Raw genomic sequence first — 27183 nt, forward strand, 5'->3', positions numbered from 1 at the left:
CATTTTGCTACTCTGTGGCTCAGATTCCTGGTCTGTAAGAAAGGAGACAATCACAGTACCCCACCTACGAGGGGTTGTGAGAATTAAATGAGACGTTGATTCTAAGAGCTGGGCACGGTGCCTGGCCCATAGCCAATGCTGGATAAGTTACAGCCGTGTTATTATTATTATTACATTAGAGCTGAGCCGCACTGGTGGGACGTGTGAGCTGTGAGGGTAGGAGGGAAAGGTGTCCAGCTACAGCAAAGACATCTCTTCCGTGAAAGGATGGACATCCCAGGGGTAGCTGTTGCGAACAGACCTGGAGGCCTTGACAACACTAGGGTCACAGGAAGAGGGCATCCACCCAATGCATGGAAGTTTACTGCGTCCTTTTAGGAGCCAAACCCATAGACTGAGTCATCCTCAAAAGATTAATTTCTGTTCTAATCAGGCCCAGCTGATAAGCATTTGGGCATTTACAATAGCCTTTGTTCCTGAAGGGTATCCAGTTGTGCCCTTCCAGCCTGCAGTGACCATTTCCCTTATGGCCTCGGGACCTAGTCCAAATTCCATAGCAGGACAGACAAGGCCACTACCACCGGAGACCCCACCCACGTCCCTGGCCTTCTCACTGCTTTCTGGTTCTCATGGTTCTTATGATTGCAAGATGCACCTCGGCAAAGACCATCAGGGAGCTTCGAAAGAAACCCAAGGTTTATTGGGCTGGGCCACGCAGGGAGGTGGAGGTGTGCACAGACCTGGGGTTCTGCCTTTACTGGGGCTAAGGTTGGGGGCCTGGTGTTTTGCAGGGTCACTCTTTACTGGCAGATTTAAAACAGAAGAGCGAGAATTAAAGCGTGGGAAGGGAGAAGCAAGGCCACTCAAAAGGTCAGTTATCTAGGCTACCCAGGGCTTTCTAGAAAGAGGAACTTCATGGGTAGGACCACCTGGCCATTTATTTAGTTGTGTAGCTGTGGCAGTGTGTTTATTCGAGATGGGTGCCTTTCAAATATTAGGTGCCTCGGCAATTAAAAGCTTAATGTCAGGCACTTACATTACAATCAAAAAAGCTAACTGCCAGGCATTTACACTACAGACGCATAGGTGTGGCTATAGAGACAGACTTAGATACAGACGCATCCTATGTTCTCATCACCGTAAGTAATGTTCGCGCTTAATGAAGTAACTTTCCTGTCTCCAGGACTTGGACTATGCGGTCTGCATCTGCTCTGCTTCTCCACTAAGAACACCCTTCTTTTACTTTCCTGCTTCAATCTTCTCTCCTTCAAAACTCAATTCCAGCATTGTATCTTCCAGGAGTCCTTCCCCGCTCTGCCCTCTACGTGCCCCAAAACACCATGTGTGTGTGTGTGTGTGTGTGTGTGTGTGTGTGCGTGTGAGAGAGAGAGAGCGTGTGGCTGGCTTTCATCCCACTGACCCCACTGCTTGTGGTGCATGGCCTGTGTGCGTGTCTGTTTTCCCTGTTGGCTGGGGAGCTCCATGGGGAATAGGAATGTGTGATTCATCCTTCGTGGGGACTTACTGAGAAGCCACCTGGGCCGGGTGCATCTCTGCATCTTGAGGGCCAAGAATGGGCATTTGAAAGCGGGCATGGTTTGTCCACTTGTCTCAGCCACAGAGAGCCAGCCCCGGCTGTTGGTTTGGTCAACATGATGTCCAGTGAGCTGACCTCTCTGCTGAGCTGGACACAGGCCTGCGCCTCCTTGGGGATCATTTCTCTCTCCTTGGGCCCCCCTCGGGCCTCACTCAGCCTGCCACACTTCCTCTGCCTCCAGCTTTTGGAGAACTGGAGATGGGGGATCCCATGTCTGGAGGCTCATGGCTCTTTAACGTTGGGACTGGCCAGCATCTCTGTGTTGCTCACAGCTCGGCCTGCCTGCTTGCAGAACACCTGCTATTTATAGATCTGCCTGCCTCCGCCTAAGTTAAGCAAGCATGTCCTGCCAGGATAGCCCACTGCCCTTTTGGACCAGGAGAAAGAGGAAGAAGGACATGGGAGGGACCCAAAGCCAGCCAGTCTGAAATCCATTTGGCCAGCATGTCCTGTACACTGTGCAGGGAAGAGACACGTCACCATGTGGCTCAATGGCCTACATGTAAACACTTTGTCACAGGCGCTAAAAATATCCTCATTGCTGGGGGATTGGCCATCAGAAAAAGAGAAGGACGGACGGGAAGGCCTTTGGGGGCAGGGGAGATGGATTTCTTCCTTCTAGTGGTTGGATGTATGGAATTGACTCCCTGTACCAACCACAGGGAGCCACAGCAGGTGGACAGTCGCTTAACGGGGGCCATCTCCTTCCCCACTGAGTCTCCGGTACCCCAGCCAAGGAGGTGGCACTCAGTGAGTGTTTCTGGAGTTGTCCTGAACAACTGTCATACTGTGTGGCTGTGTAGTGATCCATCAAGTAGCAGTACCATATGACTTATCTGTCTCTGTGACTGCATATTTCTGTGTGATATGTGTCAGCGTAGATCATCATCATTATTGTAAACAACGCTGCACTGAACATCTTCCTGCTTTTAGCATTTTCCTTCATTTGGACTATGTCCTTGGGATGAATTCCCAGGAAAGAGGTCCTTGCCACCTATTACCTATTGTGACTTTGTCATGGAACAAAGAGGGGAAGTCAGACGGGGGACAGGAACTGGAAGAGGCTTTCTGCTGGGACTAGGAGAAGAACCAGTGCAAAGGCCAGAGGCAGCAGCAGTGGGATCTTGTGAGGGCGAGCGCATGTGCTCTCAGCTGGGTCCAGTGTCCACCCACCTCCCCAATACACACACACACAGACACTCACATGCACTCACACACATAGGCAGAGGCATGTTGGCTGTCATAGCACCTGTGGAGTCTTCTGGCGTTAGGTAGATAGCAGTCAGGGATGCTATACATCTTGCAACATGGCCAGTCCTTCCCTGGGCAGGAAGAATAGTCTTCTCCAAATTGCCAAGATGCCCTCTTCAAAAACCCCGAGGGAGGACTTCCCTGGCGGTCCAGTGGTTAGGGCTCTGCGCTTCCACTGCAGGGGGCGCAGGTTCAATCCCTGATTGGGGAACTAGGATCACGCCTGCGTGGCACAGCCAAAAACAAAAAAACCAAAAAAAACCCCCAAAACCCAAGGGAGATTTGGTATCGAGTAGCGTAGCAGCAGTTCTTAAACTTTTTTATTTTCAAGGCCTCTTTACACTCTTAAACATTACTGATGGTCCCAAATAGCTTTTGTGTCTTATATCTTTTAACGTGTATTGTGTTATTAAAATTGAGAAATTCTTTACATATTTATTACTTTAAAAATAACGATAGGGACTTCCCTGCTGGTGCGGTGGTTAATAATCTGCCTGCCGGTGCAGGGGACACGAGTTCGAGCCCTGGTCCGGGAAGATCCCACATGCCGTGGAGCAACTAAGCCCGTGCACCACGACTACTGAGCCTGTGCTCTAGAGCCCGCGAGCCACAACTACTGAGCCTGCGTGCCACAAATACTGAAGCCCGCGTGCCTAGAGCCTGTGCTCTGCAACAAGAGAATCCACCACAATGAGAAACCCGCGGACCGCAATGAAGAGTAGCCCCTGCTCGCCGCAACTAGAGAAAGCCTGCACACAGCAACAAAGACCCAATGCAGCACCCCCCCAAAAAAAACACAGTAGAGAGGGTCGATGAAAAAGGTTCAAATTATCCAGGAGTTGTAATAAATCTAAATACATATAAAAAAACAACAAAAAAAAGATAATAAGTCCATCACATGGTAACATAAGTGTGATGAAAACCAGCTACTTTCCCAAACAAAAAAGAAAATTAGTGAGAAAAGTAGTGTTGTCTTACAGATCTCCTCCATGTCTGTCTTAAAGGAAGTCAGTTGGGTCCTCAGTCGGCTGTTGCCTCGGCCTGCGGTGAAATCCCACACCACTTGCCTCTGGGAAACCCCTGAGACTGAAAAAGCAAATGATGTCTTATTATCACTATGAAAATCGATTTGATATCATGGACTCCCTGGAAGGGCTTATTGACCCCCTGGGGTTCCTGGAACATAATTTACAATGCACAAGTACAAGAATATGGCTTTGCAAGCAGGCTGCTGTGGGAGGAGGGGAGGTCATGTCTCAGGCAGAGCCATATCCATATCCTAGGAATAGAGTCACGTGTATTCACCCACATCCTGCTAAATAAGCTTGGCGGTTCTCATACAGTGAGTTAATGCAAAATTCCACAAACAATGTGAATATTCATTTATTGGACAGTGGTACCAACATCATTTTAAGATGTCAGTATTGTCCAGTGCTGTTACCAAGGCAACAGCTCTAAGCCTTCTAATTTCTCAGTATTTGGGGGAAAAACCCACAAAAAGAAGGCAGGTAAACTCAATAATTAACTAGTTTCTAAACAAAATGTTTGCCATTCCAGTGTCAGCAATCTTGTGCTCTGTTCCAATTTAATCATTAATCTTTACCACAGTTTTTCACCCTTTTATTTGTTCGGTGCCCTTGAGCAACAGCCCAAGAGAGTGAGACTGAAAAAGCTAATGGTGTCTTATTATCACTATGAAAATGGTTTTGGTGCCATGGACTCCCTGGAAGGGCTTATTGACCCCCTGGGGTCCCTGGTACATAACTTACAAAGCACAAGTACAAGGTTAAAAGTATGGCTTTGCAAGCAGGCTGCTGTGGGGTGAGGAGAGGTCACATCCCAGGCTCATCGGCATCCAGTTGGGTGACCTTAGGCAAGATATGTAGCTTTTCTGTGCTTCACTTCCATCCGCTATAAAATGGGATAATAGTACCTATTTCTCAGGGTTATTATGAGAATTAAATGAGCTGATAGGTATGACGCTCTTAGAGAACAGTGCCTGGTACTTATTAAATGCTATGTATCCATACATACATATACACATACATGCTATATGTGTATGCATATGTGTATATATATGTTCTATACGTACGCTATACGTATGTATATGTATACACGTCATACTATACACTATATATGCACATATGTGTATGTATACATATCATACTCTATACATATACTATATATATACTGAAGCCAATAAGAAACAATTTTAATTCACTACAGCAGAAGTTACCCATTTCACTTCATTGCTAAGAATCTGAATCTTAAACAGAGCCACATCTTTTTTTTTTTTTTTTTTTTTTTGCGGTACGCGGGCCTCTCACTGTTGCGGCCTCTCCCCTTGCGGAGCACAGGCTCCGGACGCGCAGGCTCAGCGGCCACGGCTCACGGGCCCAGCCGCTCCGCGGCATGTGGGATCTTCCCGGACCGGGGCACGAACCCGCGTCCCCTGCATCGGCAGGCGGACTCTCAACCACTGCGCCACCAGGGAAGCCCGAGCCACATCTTAAGGCGGCATTTCTGTCCCCTCACGCCGGTGGGTGCACTGAGGGACAGTCACATGGTGCCTCGTAGAGCATGACCATCACGGCGGGACCCCAACGAGAGCTCAGCTGTGGGGTGCAGGGGCCGCGTGTCTGTCCCAGCTCGTGCTCCCTGGAGCCCCGATGAAGGGCTTGGTGACAGCTCCCAACTGCCCTCCTCATTTTGCCTCCCTTTGCTGGTGAAGTGACTGTCTTCATTCAGCCCCTGATTGAGGACATCTTGCCGCTGGGGCAGGAATCAAAGCAGGAGCCCCCGGTGCCTGGCCCCAGGGATTCCCCGGAAACCCCAGGCTGCTCCTGACGGCTCACGGGATGCTCTGTCAGTGGCGTGGTGGCTCGCACTGGGAGTGTTTTCCTGAAATGCTTTTTGTTTGGAAGCTCTCAGTGTGAGCTTTACAGAGGCATATGCACTCCCTTAGGCTTTGAAAATACACATCGGTTCAAAAAGGAAAAAAATGATAAAAGGTCGGTGCGGATTATCCAGCCACAGCTTTTGAGCGTGTGAAGAAGGAATTGGCAGGGCGGGGGGAGGAGGGTCTCTTAATAAAGCGCTGGGTCCTTCTCTTGCGCCCGCTTTATTCATTGATTCTACTAACAAATATCGATTGGATGCCCCCTTGTTCCAGGCAGGGTGCAGAAAGCTGAGGCTGCCTCAGTCAACTGACTGTGAAATGTACGTCTCGGTGGGGATGACTTCTGATAAATGACCAAGTTAGCAGGTGGATTCAGGGATCTGTAGGAAGATGGGAAGTGCTGTGAGAGAGAGCGAGAAGCTAGGACAGGACTTGGGAGTGCTGCCGGTGGAGGTGATGGGCTGGCCACACTGAGAGCAGAAAGGTGAGCAGAGACCTAGAGGCAGTGAGGACCTGATCCAGGTGGGCAGCTGGGGGGACAGCCATGGACAAGCCCTAGACTGGGAGGAGTGCGCCTGGCGAATCCGACCAGCCCTGCAGAGTGAGTGAGGTGCCGGTAGGTGGTCAGGGGGGAAAGGGGAGGGCCGGTTGTAGGGGCTGCCTTGACCTTTGGGTGATACTTGTCTCCAAGGGTGACCCTGTGTGTCCTGATGGACTTCAGTGATTTCCTGTGGCTAATTCCCTATGCTCCTCCAATTATTCAGCCTCCCCCCTCCTCTGGGAAACCAGCCCCGAACCCCTGCCTGGGCCTGGAGCCCCTCCTCCGGGCTCCCGTGACAGCCCACGTCGGCCCCTAGCCTCGCGTCCCCAACCTCAGACGGAAATTAATCCGCCTGCCAGATTAAGACCCATTAGCTGGGTCTTTCAATATTCTATCTGCCAGGTGGGCTGCAGCTGGGCCTGGGTTTCATGACGTCTAACCCTTGTTCAGGAGCACCACCCCCAGCCTGTAAGAGACCCTAGGGCCTTTCTCAAATTCCAGCTCTCCTGTAGGACCCTTTTCATCTTGTCCCCAAACGGACTGATCTCTGTCCTTCATCAGAACCCGCTCAAATTCTCTCGTGCCCCTCCCAGGCACTCAGCACATTCTGCGTGGCATTTGCCGGTCACATTCCCCCACTAGATGCTAAATTCCACAAGGCAAGGAACGGCATGTGTGTCATCTTCGTTGTGGCTGGAGAGAGCTGGGGATGAGTACCCACCGCTACAAGGTTTGCCCCCGAAGCCTTCAACGCCGGGCTGTGCGGTGCTTCTGCGCACCCTCACCCCGCATGTGCCCATCTACCTGCTCAGTACCTACAGTGCCCATGCGTCCTTGCAAGGCCATCCCTCTGCCAGGAGTGCGCTTGCCCTATTTCTCCACCCAGCAGGTCACCTGCCGGCCATTACTAACTCAACAAAAGGGCCACCTCCTCAGGAAACTGTCCCCGTTGACCCCTCCCCTTTAGCGCCGGCCCTTCCCCATCTTGCTGGCTGTTTTCATCTCCCCACAATGGACGGAGAGGCTCTGATGTGCCAGAAGGATTCACGTGGCCCTGCCGTCGGAGCCCTTGCGGTCTAGAACAGGGGCAGTGAACTCTTTCTGTAAACGGCCGGAGATAGTAAATATTTGCGTTTTTGTGGGCCAGATCGTCTGTGTTGTGTCTGCTCAGATCTCCCATGGCAGCGCAAAAGCAGCCACAGGCAATACATAAATGAACAGGCGTCGTTGTGTCCCAAGAAAACTGCATTTGCCCGAACAGGCGGCCGGCCAGATTGGGCCCACGGGGGGTCATTCGCTGAATCCTGGTCTTAGCCTTGGCTGTAGAGGAAAACAGCTTGACTAGCACATGTATGCATTGTTTGCTAATGCCTTGCGTCCCCCTCGCTGGACAGGGGCTCTCCCTGAGCAGAGAGTGTTTGCACTCAGCACCGCACCCTCAGGGACTGGCACGTGCCTGACACAGGGCTGGTCGCTGGCACGTGGGACCAGTCAGTGAGTGACGGAATGACGTTCCTGCAGGTCCTGAGCCTAGCAATCTGGGCTGGACCCTGCCTCTTCCCTGCCAGCACCAATGCTGAGGAGGGGCTGGGCGTGGGCTCTGGGGCCCCTGGGCAGGAAAGCAAATCCCCTCCTCCAGGTGCACCATTTCTGCACTGATTTTAATGGGGTGAGGATGGGTGACATCTCCTCGAGGTGGCCCTGGGAGGATTCCGCTCAGCCCTCCAGACTCCCGACATCCTAGGAATGCCTCCTTCCTGGCCGTAGCCCACAGACTTCTAAGCCACCCAGCCTTAACCACAGAGCTGAGAGCGGGCTGGGGGCACCTGGAACTTCCTGTCTGCTGTTAGTCCCTGAAAAGGAGGCATTGAGGTGCGAGACCCATCTGGAGGCAAGCTGTTCCCTTCCTGCACGGGGATGGTCCCGGGCTCTGCGTGGCCTTGGCTTGAGTCCCGACATGCACTTAGGCAGCGCCTTGTATGCTCCAAGTACGATTCACACACGTTATTTAATTGTCATAACTGCCTATGCTGGGGATGTTATGATCCTGATGTGTCACAGGGGTTACACCACATGGGGGCGAAGCTGGGATTTGAACCCAGCAATCTGCCACAGAACCTTAGCTCTCATAACCTCCATGCCAAGCTGACAGGCAGTAGGAAGGACAGAGAGCTTGAGGGAGCCAGAGTGGATCAGACTCACCCACCACCCCAACCTCCTTTCTCCAGCTGGGACACCGTTGCACAGAGAACTGAAGTAATCTGCCCCAAGATCACACAGCATTGGTAGTAGAGGCAAGATTTGAAGCAGGGTTTCGGTTTCCAGTCCAATGTGTTCTATCCACAAGCCCAAACCCCTCCTTTGGCCTGGGACCTGCAGAAAAACAGAGGCGAGCTCTCTCCTCCCACCCAGAGTAATCTAGCCTCTCACCTTGCTCTTTGTTAAAAAGCAGGGAGGTGGCAATACAGATGCACACCTTCGTTAACATGGATGGGTTTCTGGGCCCGGAATCAGCCAGATCTGGGCTCAAGAATCAGTACTCTGATGGGCTGGGGCAAATCTCTGACCCTCTGGTTTCTCATCTGGCAACTGGGGCTACAGGCCCCACTTGGCTGAGTTGTTCTGAGAACCAAGTACACTGATGTATCTGAGTGTCCAGCCATCACAGAGCCCACAGCCTTCAGCAAGCATGGCCTCCGGTCCCCCTTCCTCATTCGCTCCCTGCAGTTCCCCCACCCCCTCTGCACCAGGGAACTGCGGGCACCCCTCCCACCGCGTTCAGCTGCAGAACTTCGTGCCATGATTCCTCTTGTGAGTGGACGCTCTGACCTCCTCTTGGGCAGTACTGCAAATCAGGAAACCACGCTGGGCTATTTCTACCCCAGGGGCCGGGGCAGCTCACTTTTTTGTTTTTGCCCCGTAATTGCAAGGTTTTACAGTGGTTTCTCTGTTGCCCGAAAGTCCCAGTATTCGCTCTGTTTCTCTCTGACACGTAATTGTATCTCAGGAACCCACAGCAATTGGGCCCCTGGCCCCTCGGTGGATGCCTTTTTTCTGTGGAGACAGATGTCTGGATGAAAAGAAAGATATTAGCTGGTTGAAGCAAACGGTGATTAGACAACCCTTTACTGAAGCCTCTGCATGGATTTGCTGGCTCTGAATGTTTGGGGAGCCTTGAAGCCTTCATCAGCTCTTTCTAGCTTCCTTCCTCTTGATCTAGAACAATCTGTAGGAACCCAGACCCTGGAGACTGGCTGGGGAATGAGTGATGGAAGAGGGAACGGCAGAAGGTGAAGGTCTCTGGCGCCCAGGGCTGGGGAGTTGTCAGGTCTGCAAAGGTGGGAGAATCTTCAGCTTAGGAGCTTGTCAAAATGCAGGCTGCCTAGGGTCCAGGCCTGCCTTCCAATGCAAGGCTACCTTTGGGAGAACTAAAGGAAGTGGCAGGGTCCACTTACCTGCAAAACGGTGATGTCAGCTGGAGGTGGCAGTGTTGCCTGGTGGTTAAAGCTCTGTCCTGGGAACACTGCCTGGGTTTGTGTCCTGGTTCTACCACTTACAGGCTGGGTGACCTTGGACAAGTTCTTAACCTCTCTGCGTTTCAGATTTTCATTTGAAAATTTAGGGTGATAATAACTTGCTCAACCTTCATTAAAAACATATATATATTTTTTACCAGTCATAAATATTACCCTGGAAGAGCACTGACCCCAGTGCAGACCTTAGGGAATTCCTGGGAATCCCATGAGAGTTGACTGTGCATTTGACACAGAGCGGGAAACATGGCTGGTCTCCGTCGATGGCATGACTCTTCTCAGTCTTTACATAAACTCCCGATCCATCCTTGCAGTGCCCCGTTGAGGTAGGTGCTAGTTTTAACATCACAATCTCTGCTTTACAGAGAAAGGAGAAAAAGGCACAGAGAGGTTAAGAGACTTGCCCAGGGGTGCCCAGCAAAGATTTGGCAGAGCCAGATTCAGACTCAGGCCACTTGGCCCCAGAGTCTATGTGCTTAACCACTAGGCTTTCCTGCCTCTCAGCGTGGAGGGAGCAACAGCTGCGCACAGGCATGGTTGTTGCCGTGTGACATGTGCTGTGACAGAGGCGCGCCCAGGGGCAGGGCGAGCCTGTCTGTCCTTTGGCTTATGTGGGCCTGGACCTCTCAGTCTCCGCCTCTGTGGTGTTCGGAGGACTGAGTAACACCCCCAGGAAGGGCTGTGCCCCACCCTCCCCAGGAGGCCGGGCAGCACCCCTTTGGTCTGGTCCGAAGGCGGGAGGCCCGTGGAGGAGGTGGGGAGAGACTGAGCAGGGTGAGGGCGGGGCACAGACCCATCTGTTTGGAATTAGACACGAATTGAGCACAGTTGGCCAGAAAGCAGCCACGTGAAGCCAAAAAGCAGAGTTTGGAAATGCTCCGCAAATGTCTCAGCAGAGCTGACCCTCCTCTCGTGATTCTGTGCCGGTCTCGGTCTCTTTACTCCATTGCTCGTTTGCCCAGCACGTTCTCCACGCTGGTCTGGGGATGGAGCTGGGAAGGCCCTTTCCTCGGCCTGGGAGGGTGGAAGGAGGGGGGCAGTGCGCTGGGGCACACCAGGAGGCCAGAGAGGGACCTAACTCCAGGGAGGACGAAAGTGACAAGCAACAACAATAATAGTATTGATTATGTGCTTACAGGGTACCAGCGGCTTAGCATTTGACCCCTAGGGTCAGTATTAGGTTTGTCTCCCGTTCATGGATGGACCCTGGGCTCCTAGGGGTTAACTAGCGAGACTCCCACAGAGGCTGAGCGACTCTGCTGGGATTTGAACCCAGGCTTCCAGATGCCATTGCTGGGCTCCTGGGCCAGCTGTGGTGTGGGGTAAAGTCCTCCGGGGGTCAGAGCAGAAGCCTGAGTCCCATGCCTTGCTTTGTCTCTTACCAGCTGTGTGGCCTCGGGCAAGTCGGTTGACCTCTCTGAGCCTCAGACCTTCTGCTGTGGCGTATAATACATGACACCGTAATACATTCCCACAAGGATAGTGCAAGGAGCTTCGCCCATATTGAGCCAGGGACAGTGCTTTGAAAGGCGAGGAAGGACCTCTCTGCGCTCCAGGGTGAAAGTGAGGCAGTCCCTACAGGCTTTTAGCTGGGGTTGGAGAGGGGAATGGGGGCTGGGCGGGGCCCTAGGGAGCCTCAGGATCCAGGGACAGTGTTCCCAAGCCCTCTTTCCTGGGAGCCAGGTCCACCCTGGCTGGGTCTGCATTCTGACACACCCTTGCTGACATCCTATATTGCTTTCTATTTTTCCTTCTCTTCTTTGCATCTCAGCTTCTGGAAATGAAATCCCAAATCCTAGGAGGCTTTCTCATTAAATACAGCCTTGGGAGATTGCTAGGTCAAGGTCCTGGTGCTGAGCGTCGGGTGGCTGGAGAACGTTTTGAAGGTACCACCATTTTTTAGGGTTGGGGAGTGTTGGTAGTTTTATTTCATGATCATAAAAGTAGCCATGATCACTGAAGAAAATGCTGAAAAGAGAGAAGAGTGTGAAGATAAAAAATCCTACAGAGCCACTTCTCCCAGAAAGTACCTATCTTAGTATTTTAGAGAATTTCCTTTCACTGTATGTTTTTCGGTTCCTCTATTGTTAAAACTGTCATTCTGATACTGATATTGTTTCCTTTGTCTTTTAACAATTTGACAGTATAGCAGATGTTTTCTCCTGTTCAAATTCTTCTTGAGCATTATTAAAGATGCAGACTTTTCCATGGTATAACAGATACTCGCTCGTACCATGATGCACTTAGTAATTTCCTTACGGTGGAGCGTGTTGGAGCTCTGTGGCATTTTGCTATTAAAAATAACATGATGGGGCTTCCCTGGTGGCGCAGTGGTTGGGAGTCCGCCTGCCGATGCAGGGGACGCGGGTTCGTGCCCCGGTCCGGGAAGATTCCACGTGCCGCGGAGCGGCTGGGCCCGTGAGCCATGGCCGCTGGGCCTTCGCGTCCGGAGCCTGTGCTCCGCAACGGGAGAGGCCACAACAGTGAGAGGCCTGCGTACCGCAAAAAAATAAATAAATAAAATAACATGATAAAGATAAAGAAGATGTGGTGTGTATATATATATATATATAAACATATATATATATATATATATAAACATATATATATAAAAATAAAATAACGTGATATTTTATTTATTTATATAGATAAATATATATATATAAATATATATATATAAATAAATAAAATAACATGATAAATATAAAGAAGATGTGGTGTATATATATATATATATATATATACACAATGGGATATTACTTGGCCATAAAAAAAGAATGAAATCTTGCCATTTACAACAATACTTAGAGGGTATTATTTAAGTGAAATGAGTCAGACAGAGAAAGACAAATACTGTATGGTTTCACTTATATGTGGAATCTAGAAAACAAAACAAACAAAACAAAGCAAAACGAACAAATATAGCAAAACAGAAACAGAGTTATAGATACAGAGAACGAACAGGTGGCTGCCACAGGAGAAGGAGGGGAAGAGAGGAAAGAAATAGGTGAGGGAGGGTAAGAGGTAGAAACTTCCAGCTGCAAAACAAATGAGTCACAGGTATGAACTATACAGTGTGGGGAATACAGTCAGTAGCGATAGAATATCTTTGCATGGTGACATATCATAACTAGAGTTATCGTGGTGATCATTTGAAATATATGGAAAAAAATCGCTAGGTTGTGCACCAGGAACTAACATAGTGCCGTAGGTCAATCACACTTCAAAAATAATCAAACATACAGACAAACCCATAAAAAAGAGATGAGATTTGTGGTTACCAGAGGGGAAGGTGAGGGAGGGAGAACTGGATGTAGGTGGTCAAAAGGTACAAACTTCCGGTTATAAGATAAATAAGTACTAGGGATGGAACGTACAACACGGTAAATATAATTAACACTGCTGTATGTTATATATAAAAATTGTTAAGAGACTAAATCCTGAGTTCTCATCACAAAATGTTCTCTGTTTCTTTAATTTTGTATCTGCATGAGAGGATGGATGTTCACGAAACTTATAATCATTTCATGATGTATGCAGGTCAAACCATGATGCTGTACACCTTAAACTTATACAGTGCTGTATGTCAATTCCATCTCAATAAGACTGGAAGAAAAAAAAATAACACGATGATAAACCTCTTTGGGCACAAAACTCTGTCCACACATTGAGCCATTTCCGGGAATAGATCCCTAGAAGGGGACTCCAGGGTGGAAGCTGAGTACTTGTTTAGGCTTTTGATGCCGAACATGAATGTCCTCTTGTTGGAGACTGTGGTGAGCAGAGCTGTCAGGGACGGTGCCTCTGCTGCAGGGGGCTCATGCTTCTGCTGAAAAAGGATCTGAAACCATGTGTTCCTGACTCAGAGGAAAGGTACCAGATGGACCAGACTCAGTGTCTCTTCTCGATGACTTCGAAGCAGCTCGAGTCCTCAGGAGCTAAATGAAGTTTCACCTGAAGCTGGTATGACTAGGAGCCCTAGGAGAGCAGACGTGGCAGGACACAGAAGCTTTGGTGCTGCTGGCGTAGGGGGCTGCCTCTAGCGAGACGGTGTTCCCTGCAGAGTATCCACAAAACCGTCCAGCTGCGTGTGCACCCTCCCACTCTCTGCCCATGCCCTGTCCTCTATTCTCCATCACTGGTCTCTGGACATCTGACGTGTTACGCATTTCCTTCTTTGTTGATTCTCTCTTGCGCCTAAAACTTAAGCTCCCTTCATCCATTTTGTTCCCTCTTGACACATTACCTGACATTTAACAGGTGTTTAGTAAATAAATATTGAACGAAGGAATGGATGAATGAATGAATGGGGGAAAATGTAAAGATCAGATCAAAGCTCCCCAGAACATGACTGTCAGAGGTAACAGCACCTGAGCACATTGATTTATTGAATTAAATACGCCTGGCATGTAATCCCGGACACTTCCCGGGTTACCCTACAAGGTGGCTCTGTTCTCAGCTCATGTATTTCCCGCCTCCTGCCTCCTCGGCCTTACGACAGAAACATTTCCATGTCTTTAAAAATTCTTTGTGAACCAGAATTTATCTTCCTTTAACATACATAAGAACATTCCAAAATTTGCTTGATAGATTCCTTAACACTTCGGATAGGTGGGAGTGGAATTGCTGGGGCATAGGGGATGCCTATGTGTAACTTGCCCCGGCACTGCCAGGTGGTGTCCTAGGACGGCTGCCGAGCCCACGTTCCTATCAGCAGGGCGTGAGTTCTCACGTCTGCAGCCACCCGCCGACAGTTGGCATCGCAGTGCTTGATGATTTTTGCCAAGCTAATAGGTGTCAAGTGATGTCTCATCCTGTTTTTATTGGCATTTCTCTGATTACTAATGAGGCCCCAGACCTCTGCACCGGCCCAGCCCTCAGCCTGGCCCTTCGTCCACCTCGGGCTTACTCTGTCTTCTGCGTGGCCTTCAGGATTCAGGACAGACTTTTGTCCCCTCAGCAGATGCTGGCCCCCAGTCTCTCCTCTCTGCTCCCCAGCCTCTCCTCTCTGCTCCCCAGTCTCTCCTCTCTGCTCCCCAGGCTGCCCTTCAGAATAGCAGACTAAGGTTGTGTCTACAAACCCAGTTCTGGAGTCTCAGATCGCTGGGATCGAAGCCTGCTCCAAAACCTATAGGCTGTGCAACCTTGACCAAGGGCCTTAACCTCTCTGAGCCTCAGAGTCCTCACCTGCAAACGAGAGGTTAAGGATAGCACCTCCTGAATAAATACTTGCAATTCATCACTTTGTTATTGCTTTAGTACATATGAGTAATATCTATGCTACTGGGTTACTTGGGTCTGTTTTACCGTCTGTGTAAGCGCTATATAACGTTGTCTACTGTATATCTCTTCCCAATTCCCTGTAGCTTGAAATCGGCCATAATGGGAATATTTTCATATGGAAACTGACAAACCTACGCGAATCATAGTTTGATTTTCGTTTTGTTGATTGTCTAGAGGCTTAAGAACGTGATGGAGAAAATGTCAATGTGTGGCGCGTGTTGTAGTTATATTGTGAGTAAAACAAAAAGTTGAGGAAATAAAGAAAGAATAGCACCTCCTGGGAGAGTTTTCTTGAGAAGTAGCTGAGATTATTCATGCAGAGTGTTTGACAAATAGTATGGCCGAGTTCCTGGTAGCTGTTGGGTGTGAAAGCCCGTGCCATCCTGCGTCCTCATTGTCTGTTTGCCAGACTGGCCTCCACAGCCTGGGAGGACTCGCAGTTGAGGCTGCATTTGCTGCTTTTTTATATTTTCAGCTCCTGACGGTGCCGGGCAAATAGTAAGACCTGGAATGAATCTTGTCAGCCTCTCTGGAGGAGATTTAAGCATCAGATGGTGGGTCTAGATGCTTTTTTAAAGTCGCTTGCAACCCTGAAATTCTGTGATCAGGAAATTATCCAGGAAACAGTTCTCCTTGTGGGGTCCTTTCTCAGGTTTCTAAATGGGGCTTTATTACACACTGCAGGTAATTATAGGAGGCTGCAGTGGCCGCAGGGAGCTCCACATGGCCTGATTGATGGCTGGTAGGTGCGTTCCAGAGGCTATCATCTTTCCGCTGACCCGGGCATCGGAATCCTGACAGAGGCAGGGCCTCTCCCTTCAGCCAGGCAGTGAGAGGAAGCCCTGGAGGTCTCAGCCTCAAGCTGGGCGGCCCTCCACTCTCTACCCCAGGGTATGGCAGGGTAGCAGGAGCAGCGGAGACCTTTAGGACCTCCAGTCCAGGAGTCACAGTCCCCTAGGTTCATAGGGACCAGGTGGGTGATATGAACAGATAAAGAGACCTAGTAAGACAATAGGGAATAGTGGGGCCTGCAACAAACTAGAAAACCGACCAGGTTCTGACCAAAGGAGATGGCTGCTGCTCAGCCGTGGGGATTGGGGAATGGGAGCCCAGGGTTCCTGGCTTTTCCCCTTCTTTAGCAAAAGAAGCTTGAGGTCCAGATTTTTATGTAAAGCTTTCTGATTTTTGACAATTATAGCTAATTCAAAGTTTTGTGAATGGCTGTATGGCACAGACAGAATCGGTTTGTAAAACAGCTGTTGCCGTGTCTTCTGATTTAGTGCAACATTTGACTGATTGGGAAACTGAGGTTCAGAGTTTGGGAACTTGCCAAAGGTTCCTGGGGAGGTAGTGACCCCGAGGGACGTAAAGCGTAGTCCGACGTCCCAGTGGTCTCCTAACCCCACCTTTTGCCAAAGCAGGAACCGAAGCCCAGGGAAGGAAAGGGACCAGCTCTAAGTCACACAGCTGGTAATGGCAGAGTCTGGGGTAGGGCCGGGCTTCTGGGCCCTCCTCCATGGGATTGTCCAGCGACTGTGTTGCCAAAAACAACCCTGGAATGGTTTCGGTGAAAGCCTGACCAAGAGTGTGGCACAGGGCAAATTCTGACTTGTCATTCGGCAGGAAACGGTTGGCACGCAGTGGGGCACGAATGCCAGGGCGCCCCTGCTGGCAGGAGAACTGTTTGTGCATTTGCTGAGCTAACACTTTCAGCTGTGAGGGCGCAGAGATCAGCTCTGGCCTCTTTGTAAAGGGTCTCTTCGACTGAATGCCTGGAGTCTGACTGCCCTTGAACTGGTATCCTTAGAGTCTGCCTGGGAAGTCTCAGGCGGAGTGGGGGTGTCTTCTCTCGTTTGTGGTCAGACACGTGGCTTAGGGATATGAACCCGAGCTTGGAGTTGAGAGTGAATAGCAGTCCAGTTCACGATGACCGAGCTCTGACACTGGGCTGCCCGTGTTCATCACCGTGGCCCTGCCGCTGTCACAGAGCTATTATGAGAGTGTAATCAAGTGGATGGATCTAAATTGCCAACGAAAAGCCTAGAGAAACGTGAACTACTTTTTCCCTTCTATTCCTTCTCCCCAAAGGGTGGCATTTGAGCTGGGAAAGGAAGGAGGAGAAGGAGTCAGTACAGTCAGCAAGTGCAAAGGCCCTGAGGCAGAATGAACTTGGAGAGTTCAAGCACAGATATTGGGTTAGCAGGATGGGAACAGAGAGGGCAGGGGTGAACACGTGAGGGTGAAGCAGAGAGAGGTGGCCGAGGACTCCAGGAGTGGGTGTGGGTCTCTGGAGGGAGGACGAGCTGCCTGCCCTTTCATGATGGGTGTTCTCCCCCAAGATCGTGGCAAGGAGCTCACTCTCTGAGACAGGCCCTTCTAGTGAGGCCAGGACTGTGGGTGGGGGGACGAGAGGTCCAGAAAATGAAGAGGACCGTGGGGAGGAGGAGGCTGGATCACCCTGAAAAACGTTAAGGAAGGGACATGTGGGCTGTGAGGCGTGAGTAGGGTTGGCTGCATAGTGAGAGGGAGATGGATTTTGCCAGTAGGGCTTTGGATTGGCGGAGGGGCCGGTGTGGAAATGAGCAGCGTGGCCTCCCTCTCTCTATGAAACTGTGGGTGAGCCGCAGGATTGAAGAGAAGGCCCTGAGCCCTGGACTAGAAAGGCAGGGTCTTAGCAGGCAAACCCACGTGAGGTCTGGACCCCATGTCTCCACCTAGTGCCCCAGGAATTCAGAACCTTGCCCCCCCATTCCTTCCAGCCTCGCTCGTGTGCTCAGAGGTCAGGGCCCCAGGAGCGAATCTCACTGCCTGAGAATGCAGAAGCCTGAGGAGTCTCCAGGGACCCCTGTGCTCATGTCGTGGTGTTGACCATCCCATGGAGGGCTCGCGGAGGAGAGGGACTCACCAGAAGGAGACTGGGCAGCAGCTGGAAGGGAGGAAAGTGACCAGGTGGCTCTTATACCTCCTGATGCCGCCCCTTCATTCCTCTCCCACAGCTCGGAGGGCGCATCCACTCTGTGCATCGTGCTCCCAGCGTGATGCTGAGCCAGTGCAGGCAGCGCTGGTCCACTCTGAGCATGTGTGTGAGACTGAAACCACAGTGAGTCAACTGTGAGTTGCCTGGGAGTGTGTTGTGCAGGGCAGGAGGGGTCATGCAAAGAGGGAACTAGGGGTCAGGGATCGGCATCCTTGAGATTCTGATAGGTAAGAAATGACGTCTCTTTGCTGTTTGAATGACTTCGGTTAGTAGTGAAGTTGAAATGTTCTGGATAGTTGATGGGTCACCTGCCTTCCTTTTGTGCTGATTTGCCTTTTATGTCCTTTCCCCTTAAAAAAAAAAAAAAATAGTTCAAGGCATCTGGTCCCATAGGTGAGGGATCAAAAAAAAAAAAAGCCATCTTTTTATATAAAGGGACGGGTAGTAAACATTTTAGGCTTTGAGAGCCATACAGTCTCTGTTACAACTCCTCAACTCTCTGCCCTTGGAGCACAAAAGCAGCCATCGACAATACGGAAATGAATGTGCACAATGGTGTTCCAATAAAACTTTATTTATAAAAGCAGGTGGCCAGCCTGCAGGCTGTAGTTTACCACCCCTTGCCTTAGAGAAGTTCACATTTCTTGTGTGTTCAGCCTTTTCCTTGATGTAAATATGGAGTTTTACACTAAGCATGGACCTTCTCCATTCCAAGATAAAATGCAAAAACAAACAAACAAATAAAAGAAGAAAAAAGTACTCAAAAGTGGTATAAACGGGTGGTTCTGGATGAGGCATCCTGGACGTGCTGGCATCGACCTGCATCTTGGTCAGTCTTAGGTCCCCAGCAGGAGAGGTGGGCGGGGCACTGATGCAGGCAGAGGCAAAGCCAGAGCCTGGGGGCCTGGTGGGACCTCTGAGCAGGGGTGGCCGAAGTGGGGACGGCGCTGTCCTCGCTCTGTGCTTCTCCCTGACCTTGAAAACTGTGTTCTCAGGGGTTACTGGGCCCGTCATGTCCTGAGAGACCTGTCCAGTCCACCAGCCAGTCCTTGGCAATAGGACCCCAAGTGAGGACCCCCTACTTCCGCAGAAGCCACCAGTCCCTTCCCCCCAGTCTGGACCCTTCCATGGACTGGGTTGTCAGCCTGATCTTAAAGAATCACGTGTGACTTTTATACTAAGCGAAAGGAGACTCCTCCACCCTTTTCTTCTGGTCCTATTTCGAAGATGTCCTCATACCCAGTGCTGTGCCTAAGATACAGATTTCCTGTTAAGAATCTTAATTATTCACTTGAAAACCCAAACTGGTTTGGCAAAGGGCAAATAGGGAAATGCGTTTGGTTCTCTGAACTTGAAGAGGCCAAATGGCTTTGTCTTCCTTTCCTCCCAGCTCACTTCCCACCCACCCCTGACTTGGTTAGCCTCGGGACACACTGCAGAAATGAGGCTTGGGACCTGGACTGTCCCTGAGTTGACTCATATCTGGCCTGTGACCTGGGAAAAGCCCTTCTCCTTCTGCAACTTGATGGACTTCCCTTGAGAATGGAAATGATGATATGTCACTGTCAAGGTCTGTAGCTAAGAGGAGGGGAGATACCTTAGGATAGTTTGTCACTGTTGGCGTCAGCTCCGGAGCCCGGCAATCTGGATTCTGGTACCGACTCTACCATCTACTCGCTGTGTGACCTTTGCATGAGTGACTTCACCTCTCTGTGCTAGCCTAAACATGGGGTGGCAATAAGGTACCTAATACTAGGCTGTTTGGAAGATTGAATGGCTTTATCCACATAAACTGTTTGAAACAGTGCACATCCAAGTAGCTAGTGAATGTTCTGTTGTATGTAAAGTGCCGGGCAGATAGTAGGTGCTCATTAAAGACGGTCACGCTTTTGTGTTATTAGACGCTCCAGAACAATCCCATATGTTAATCTTGCACAGGGACTGCAGATTTTATGCGTATCTACATCTCCATACACTCTTAATGAACGTTCTAAGCCCAGATAACCTTGCTTTCCATCCTTAGCAAGCTTCGGCTTGATGAGAATTTTCACAATGTGTTTGTCGATCTTTTAAAACCCCTGAGATGAGTATTTACTGCCAAAATGTACAAGTATATCAGAGGGATTTAATTCAGGCGTTGGATAATAAGGCTGGAGACTTAAAGAGGGAAATGACAAGGATTTCCTTTCTTTGCCCTCTATCTGCCGTGGCAACAAGCACTTCCGTTTATCACTTAAAATCTTGTTTGAAAAGGTCAGCGGTTATTTGCGTGAATCACACAGTGTGAGGACTCAGGAAGGATGCACTGGAGACAGGCGTCCTCAGATTTCTACTCCATGCCCTGTCCTTTCCCCATGATGGACATTTCCCCGTGTCCCCGTGCTGCTCCCAGCTGGGGTGGGCGCCCTGGGCAGAGGAGGACCTGAGTGCAGTCACGTGACTGTCAGTGCTGAAGACCGGTCACCTGTCCTCAGCGTGTGCCCAGCATGTGAGCCGCCTTCAGTCCACTCTCTCACGGTTCCTAGCACTCTTATTTTCCAGAGGAGGACACGGAGGCGCCGGATGCTTTCAGCACTGGCTGCAGGTTGCCCAGCAAGCGAGCAGCAGGAAGGACATGCAGCTGCCCCCACTCCAAAAGCCCATCCATGCTCTGCCCTGACTCATCTCTCCTCCCCGCGCCTTCCGCCGCCCCTTCATTTGATGTGAGAGGAAATGAAGGACGATGAAATATTTATCAGTCTCGTGTCTGCTGGGCGCCTTCACATGAAAGCCCAGAGAAACACTTTGGAAAGTGGAGGTGATGTTCCAAACGCCGCTAATTGGTTTACTCACGAGTCTTAATCTCTGGTTTTGAAATATTCGACGTGAAAGATGGGCTCGGCCTGGGGAACCCCAGTGGGACTGGTGTGCCACTGGTTTCCAAGGACAGAGCTCACCCAGAGGGGGTGACTAGGAAGGGGGTCGTGAAGAGTCTCTTGCCTTTGCTAATTTGCTGGGTGACAAGCCACTGCCCTCCCGGGGCCACATGATCAGGCCCTGCTTCCCTCTCTGACCCCATCCTGTAAAATTATCCCTTAGCCAGTGTGCTTGCACCGCGCTGGCCTTTGGGCTGAATATGCGTAGCTCGTTTCTGCTGTACCACCTTGCACGGACTCTCCCCTCCGCCTGAACTCTGGTCTCCTCGCCCCTGCCTTTGCACGGCCGACTCGTTCAGGAGCTCAGCTTGGAGTTTACCCTAGTGGCACCTTCCTTGTCATCCACTGTCACGCCACCCCCTCGACTTTGCTGCTGAAGTGTTTGCCGTGATCTGCTCTGTTTGATTTGATGCCTAACCTTCCAGAGGAGAAGGCTGTTTCCTTGTTCACCGTGGTGTCACCAGCACCCAGAACAGAGCCCAGCACATTCTGGGCCCCAGTCAGTCTTTGCTAAGTGACCAGTGGCTTCTGCTGCTTGGTATAAAGCCAAGAGTTTAGACCAGACGGTGGTCGGGGAGCCTCCGTACTCTGGAGGAAGCTCTCTGAACTTGAGAGCGAGTGCTTCACTTTGAGGCTTTCTCTTCCTGACGGTCACTGCTCAGACCAGCCTCATGCAGGGGGCCCAGTTCCCTCCCAGCAGAGCCTGAGGCAGGGGTTTGGTGCCTGTGGCTTCCAGAAGGTGGTGAGAGAGGCTGGACAGGGCAGGGGGAGGAGAGAGGCTGGGTAAGGAGGTATCTCAGCTGGAGCCAACCCTCAGCCTGACCCCATGGGACCCCGGAGCATACAGGGCACCCACCACAGGGCTGGTTCCATGTGGAGGCAAAGGGGGTCAGCTTCGTGCAGCCCCGATTCCCTCTGTCATAGTCTGGGGGCAGCCCAGGGTGGCAGGGGCCAGAGGTGGTCACCTCCTGGGCGAGGCAGCTCCTGTCTGGCCAGGGCAGTCCTCTGGAGGAAGGGGCAGCTGCTAGCAGCCAAGAGACACAACAGCTGAGGGGTGTTAGTGGCTCAGAAAAGCCTCTCTGGACTGGGCGCCAAGAGCGGCCACTCTCCAGGGACCTGGCGGCCCCTTCCACGTAGCCTGACCCCAGCTGAGGGAATTCAAACCTGCGACCTGCCTTTCCAGGTGAGGTGTCTCTGAGGGCCACTGCGAGTAATCTGCTACCCGAGGAAAGGCCAGCAGCTCCTGGTTACCACCCCCTGCCCCTCCAGGCCACTCAGGTTTCCTGCCTGTCCTCTCGGCCAGCCCAGAGAAGAAAGTAATGGATTTTCCTTTCTTAGTGTGCCTACTATGCGCCAGGAACTGTTCTAGAAGCTTTAAGTGTATTATCTCATTTACCTCTCCCACCAACCCCACGAGGTGGGGCTTACAATGCCAGCGTCTGCAAGGTGAAAGCCACGGCTCTTGAGATAAAATACTTGCCCAGGGCCTCACAGCTCGAGAGGGACAGTGTCAGAATCCCAGCCATGTCTTCTAGACCAAAGCCTATGACCTTTCCCCTCCCACACTGCCTCCATGAGCTTGGGTGGGCAGAGAAGAGGCCTCCCTCTGCCTACAATCTTCTGAGGCTCCCACTTGCCTTCAGGCTAAACCTTTGGGCTTGACTTCCTAGGCCTGTCTGTGTTTGTCACCTTGCTTCCTGTTCATTCGCACCACTCAGTGTTGCCTGCCACCACCTGCCACTGTAGTGTGAAGGGGAAGTGGCATTTGCTCAATATCTAAATTATTAGTTCCTGTTTAGGGACCCCCTCAGCAGGCCGGACTGCGCACTTTGTATGTGTTGTCTTGCGGAATCCTCATAAGAACCCTTAGGTCAGCCCTGTTTTTCTTGCCTTACAGACAAGGAAAGGGAGTTCAGCTGAAATAACTTGCTGAAAGTCTCAGAGCCAGAAATTGTAGAAGCAAGGATTGAACCCAAGCTGGTCCGGCCCCATACCCTGTGCCCTTATGTATTAGATCAGCGCTCTTCATAGAGCTTCCCCAGTGATGGGAATGGCCCCCATCTGTCCTGTCCAGTCACTGCTAACCACACGAGGCTGTTAAGTGCTTGAAATATGGTTGTCGCAACTGAAGAACTGTATTTTACATTTTATTTCATTTTAATTAAAAATAGCCACGTGTGGCCAGTGGCTGTGAAGAACTGAAAATCTTGAGATGTTATTCGACTTGTAAGCTAACAAATCAGCCTGTTGGCAGATGCTGGCAGAAGGCGTGAGCTTCCTGGATCAGATACGAAGGACTGTATTACTCATAGCACACACAGAAGGCAGTCTGAGCTTTAGTTTGTATCATTTACTTGCTTCCCAAGTCCCATGGCTTTGCTTTGTAGATGAAGATCCATGATCTTTTATAATGGTCTGCAAGCAAACCTACCCAACTTTATTACTAATAAAAAATAGTCTTTATTATAATACTGGATGGTAAGCAGACCTGGACTCTGCTCCAGAGGGACACACTACCTCTGTCTTCCATTCCCTCTGCATCCTTGAAAAGATAGGCCAGAACAGAAGCTGTCGGTGCTTCTGCCCCAAAGACACATAGACGTGCAGAAGACCCATGAAGAATTGCCTTTCAACAGTGACTGCTGTGCTGGGCAGTGTAACTCTAGACTACTTGGCAGGGCCTCCTCTGGGATGTCCCACATGGGTTTCATCCTTCACTACCCTCCAGAAGCCTATACAGTTGGCTGCAGTTTCCCCATTTTGCAGATGGATAAACTGAGGCACACTCCAGTGATGCTCCCTGAATGTTCAGATCATGGATTCTACCTATTACTCATTATCAGCTCTGCCCCCGGCCCTGTGAAGGAAAACAAAAACATAAAAGTGGGATGTTTGTCCTCCTTGCTCTTTCAAAACTTGACCCCACAAGACTCTGGAATTCTTTTTCTCCTCTACCTTGTCTTATTCTCCCTGTCTTTCTAGAACCAGTGCCAGGCTTACCTCTTCCCTGAAGCCTTCCCTGTCTAGCACAGCCTGTGCTCACCTTTCCTGTCTCTTCTCTAACGTACAGCATCCTGTCTCACATACTCTGGACCAGCAGCTCTGAAGAGCGGATTCTGTACCTTCCCGCACCCACTCTCCCCCCGCTGCCAATCGCAAGGCTTGGGGGAAAGCAGACCAACAAACAAAGACCCCAAACCAAATCCAGTGCCCACCAACTCCTCCTTTATGCCCTGCGTTGAATTCACAGTTGACTACCCCACTTCCCATTCCAGGATCCATGGAGCATGTGAATGAGATCGACTCTCCCTGAAAGACAAGGGAGATATTTTGAAGTGACTCAAAGAAAAGCTTGTTGAGTTATGTTGAGTTTTGGTAAATCCGCCCACGGAGATAGAGAAACTTGACATTTGCCTTCCGAGCCAGCAGAAGGAATGAGCCACGTTTCCTCGTAAAAGAGCAGGAGGCGGAGGAATGACGCTCATCTCAGGAGACCAAGGTTCTATTCCAAGTTCCGATGTTAAGTGGCTGTGTGACCCTGGGGAAGACACTCCCCCTTCCCAGGTTCAGTTTCTCATCTGTGAAGTGGGACTGGAGCGGGGAGAAGAGGAGCCAGACCCTCAAAGTGCTTTCCCAGCCTTCCTTCCTGTCCAGGCTTTCTTGACTCTGGGCTGGGGAGAGCCCAGCTTTGCCTTTGCGAGAACCAAGTGCCTCCTGGTTCCTCGCGCAGCCTGCTTCCTGCTGCCTTCTTGAGTGGGACCGGCCCCGCCCGCTCCTGTAGAATGCAGACTTCCACCCGATTGACATGGAGGGAGGCCTTGCTGTAAAGATGTGCTGAAAAGAGGACCACTTGATTCGAATCCAGTCCCGTCCACCTTCCGACTTAACACATCACACCACCATCCCGCTTACCAACCGTACCGAGCACCTACTATGTCAGACACCGTGCTGAGAACTTTCTATCATCTCTCACTGAGTCCCTGCAGCAACCCCAGGATCGGGGTCGGGGGGGGGGGGGCGTGCTGTTATTATGCCCATTTTGCAGATGAGAAAACAGAGGCTCGGAGAATTGAAGTGGCTTATCCAAAGCCACAAAGCTGGTGAATGGCAGAGCCTGGGTTGGAAGTCTCCAGACCACCTACTCAGTCCTTCCAAATGGAATGTTTGTTGGAAGGAGTCTGGATAATTGCAAAAGGAACCGTGTATGGTGCTGCATAACAAAGAGTCCCCGAACCTCAGTGACGTACAACACATGCTTATTTCCTGTTCACATCACAGGCAGACTGTGATCAATGGCAGGGTGACTGCGGCTCAGCCGTGTTCCTTGAGTTCTCTCGGTCAGAGACCCAGGCTGAAAGTGGTCACCATCTAGGACACGCTGTGCTCACGCCAGAACGGAGCGAGCCACACAATCAAATTTAAACCTTCTGCTTAGAGGTGGCACACAGAGCACGTCTGCTCACACTCTATTGGCCAAAGCAAGGGACATGGCCAAACCCAGCGTCGGTGGAGCAGGGAGTTAGAGTCCCCCACGGTGAGGGGTTGGGGGCAAAGAGAGGGGAACGATGTTTGCATAATACAATTGGCCATAAACCATTGGGCTCTGCAGCCAGATGCGTGGGTCTGACTACCTCTTAGTAGTTGTGTGGCCTTCAGTATGGTCCGTCACCTCCTTGTGCCTCAGCTTCCTCATGTGCAAAATGGGGATGACAGTTATAGCCCTGGATTAGCCTCCAAGGGCTGCCGTAAGAGAGTATCACAAACCGGGTGGCTTACATGAAAGAAATGTATTTTTTTTCCCAGTCTTGGAGGCTCAGAGTCCGAGATCAAGGTGCTGCCAGGGTTGGTTTCTGGCGAGGCCTCTCTTTCTGGCCACCTTCTCATGGTGTTCTCACACAGCCTTCCTTCTGTGTGTGCACGTCTTATAAGGACACCAGTCCTGTCAGCTTAGGGTCCCACCTTTATGACCTCACTTAACCTTAATTCCCTCTCTAAAGGCCCTGTCTCCAAATTCAGTCACATTGGAGGTTAGGGCTTTAGCATATGTATTTGGTGGGGTGATGCCACTCAGTGCCTTATTCTGTAGGGCTGTTGTGAGTGTGGGCCAGGCACTTAGGACGTCTGGCTTGGGAGCACTGAATAGGTGCAGGGCTGCTGGGAGTACTTGGTGGTAGTTTGTCCCACGTTTTGGGCATTCCCCTGTGTAGATATCTCTCATTCCATTTATCTTTATATCCTTGGCCTCTGTCCCAATTCCTGGCACACACTAGGTGCTCAGAAAATATATTGTGGGGATCCTACCGTGAAGCCTGAGGCAGCTGACAGGAGCCACCCAGGGTTAGGAGGCCCTGGGCTGTGCTCCTGGCTGTGCTGTGAGCCTGCTGTGTGGACAAGTGACGGTCTCAGGCCAACCAGGATCCCTCACATTAGACAGAGCGGGTTTGTCAGCAAAATCTCAGCAGATTTCTCGTGGCCTTTGTGCTTATACCAAGGTAGTTAGGCAATGTTCAGAGCCAGGGTGGACTCAGAGAGATCCTTTTTTACGACGACGTTGTTATAAACTCCAAGGTGGCCATAATTCTCTAAACTCCCTCCCACAGATACTGTCCCCCACCAGCAAAGCACCGTAATGTGACAGGGCTGGGCATGGATGGGCAGCAGAACTTATTCTCGCTGCTTTGGGTCCGGGGAAGTTTCTGACACAGAACCACAAGCTTGGAATGACCTCTTGGGGTTCCATGGCAACACTCAAAAACCCTGTGCTCGTTTCTCTTTCCTCATTCGTGTTACCTTTCCCACTTCTGGCCTTGCTTAGGAAGGATTGTGTCTGAGGATGTTTATTTAGCAGATGGCGCTATTGCCTGGGGATGAAAAGGTTAAAGGACATGGGGACAGCCGGCCTTTCCAAGCCCTCTGCCTGATGTGCTCAGGCCAGCAGTGTCATGGAGAAGAGAGTACCATGTGAAAGTTCTGGGCCTCCTCCCAGCTCATTGCTAATTAATTATTGGCATGATGAATAATTCAGTGGGTGCTATCTTATCTCAGGCTCAGTTTCCTCATCTGGGAAATGGGAGCAGTGACACTTCTCATGTGATGTGCAGCATCTGGCCAAGAGCAGACGATGGTGATGAGATAACGATGGTGATGGTGATGGTGATGGTGATGGTGACGGTGATGGTGATGGTGA

The 27183-nt window shown here is 50.7% G+C and overlaps 1 protein-coding gene across 3 annotated transcripts in view; it reads left to right on the forward strand.

Moving 5' to 3' along the window:
* The window catches only part of ST3GAL1 (ST3 beta-galactoside alpha-2,3-sialyltransferase 1), an 83808-nt gene that overhangs the window by 15699 nt on the left and 40926 nt on the right, over nt 1-27183 (forward strand). The window contains exon 1 of one of the 3 annotated variants that reach the window (XM_029222796.1): nt 10946-11707. The exons of the other annotated variants lie outside the window; for them this stretch is intronic. The gene's annotated coding sequence lies outside the window, so the exon portion shown is untranslated. Of the gene's footprint in view, nt 1-10945; nt 11708-27183 lie in introns of those variants that run through there. 3 annotated transcript variants of the gene reach the window in all.

This window comes from Monodon monoceros, unplaced genomic scaffold (assembly GCF_005190385.1).
Source record: "Monodon monoceros isolate NGI ecotype Baffin Bay Population unplaced genomic scaffold, NGI_Narwhal_1 Super_Scaffold_14, whole genome shotgun sequence".
Lineage (NCBI taxonomy): Eukaryota > Metazoa > Chordata > Mammalia > Artiodactyla > Monodontidae > Monodon > Monodon monoceros.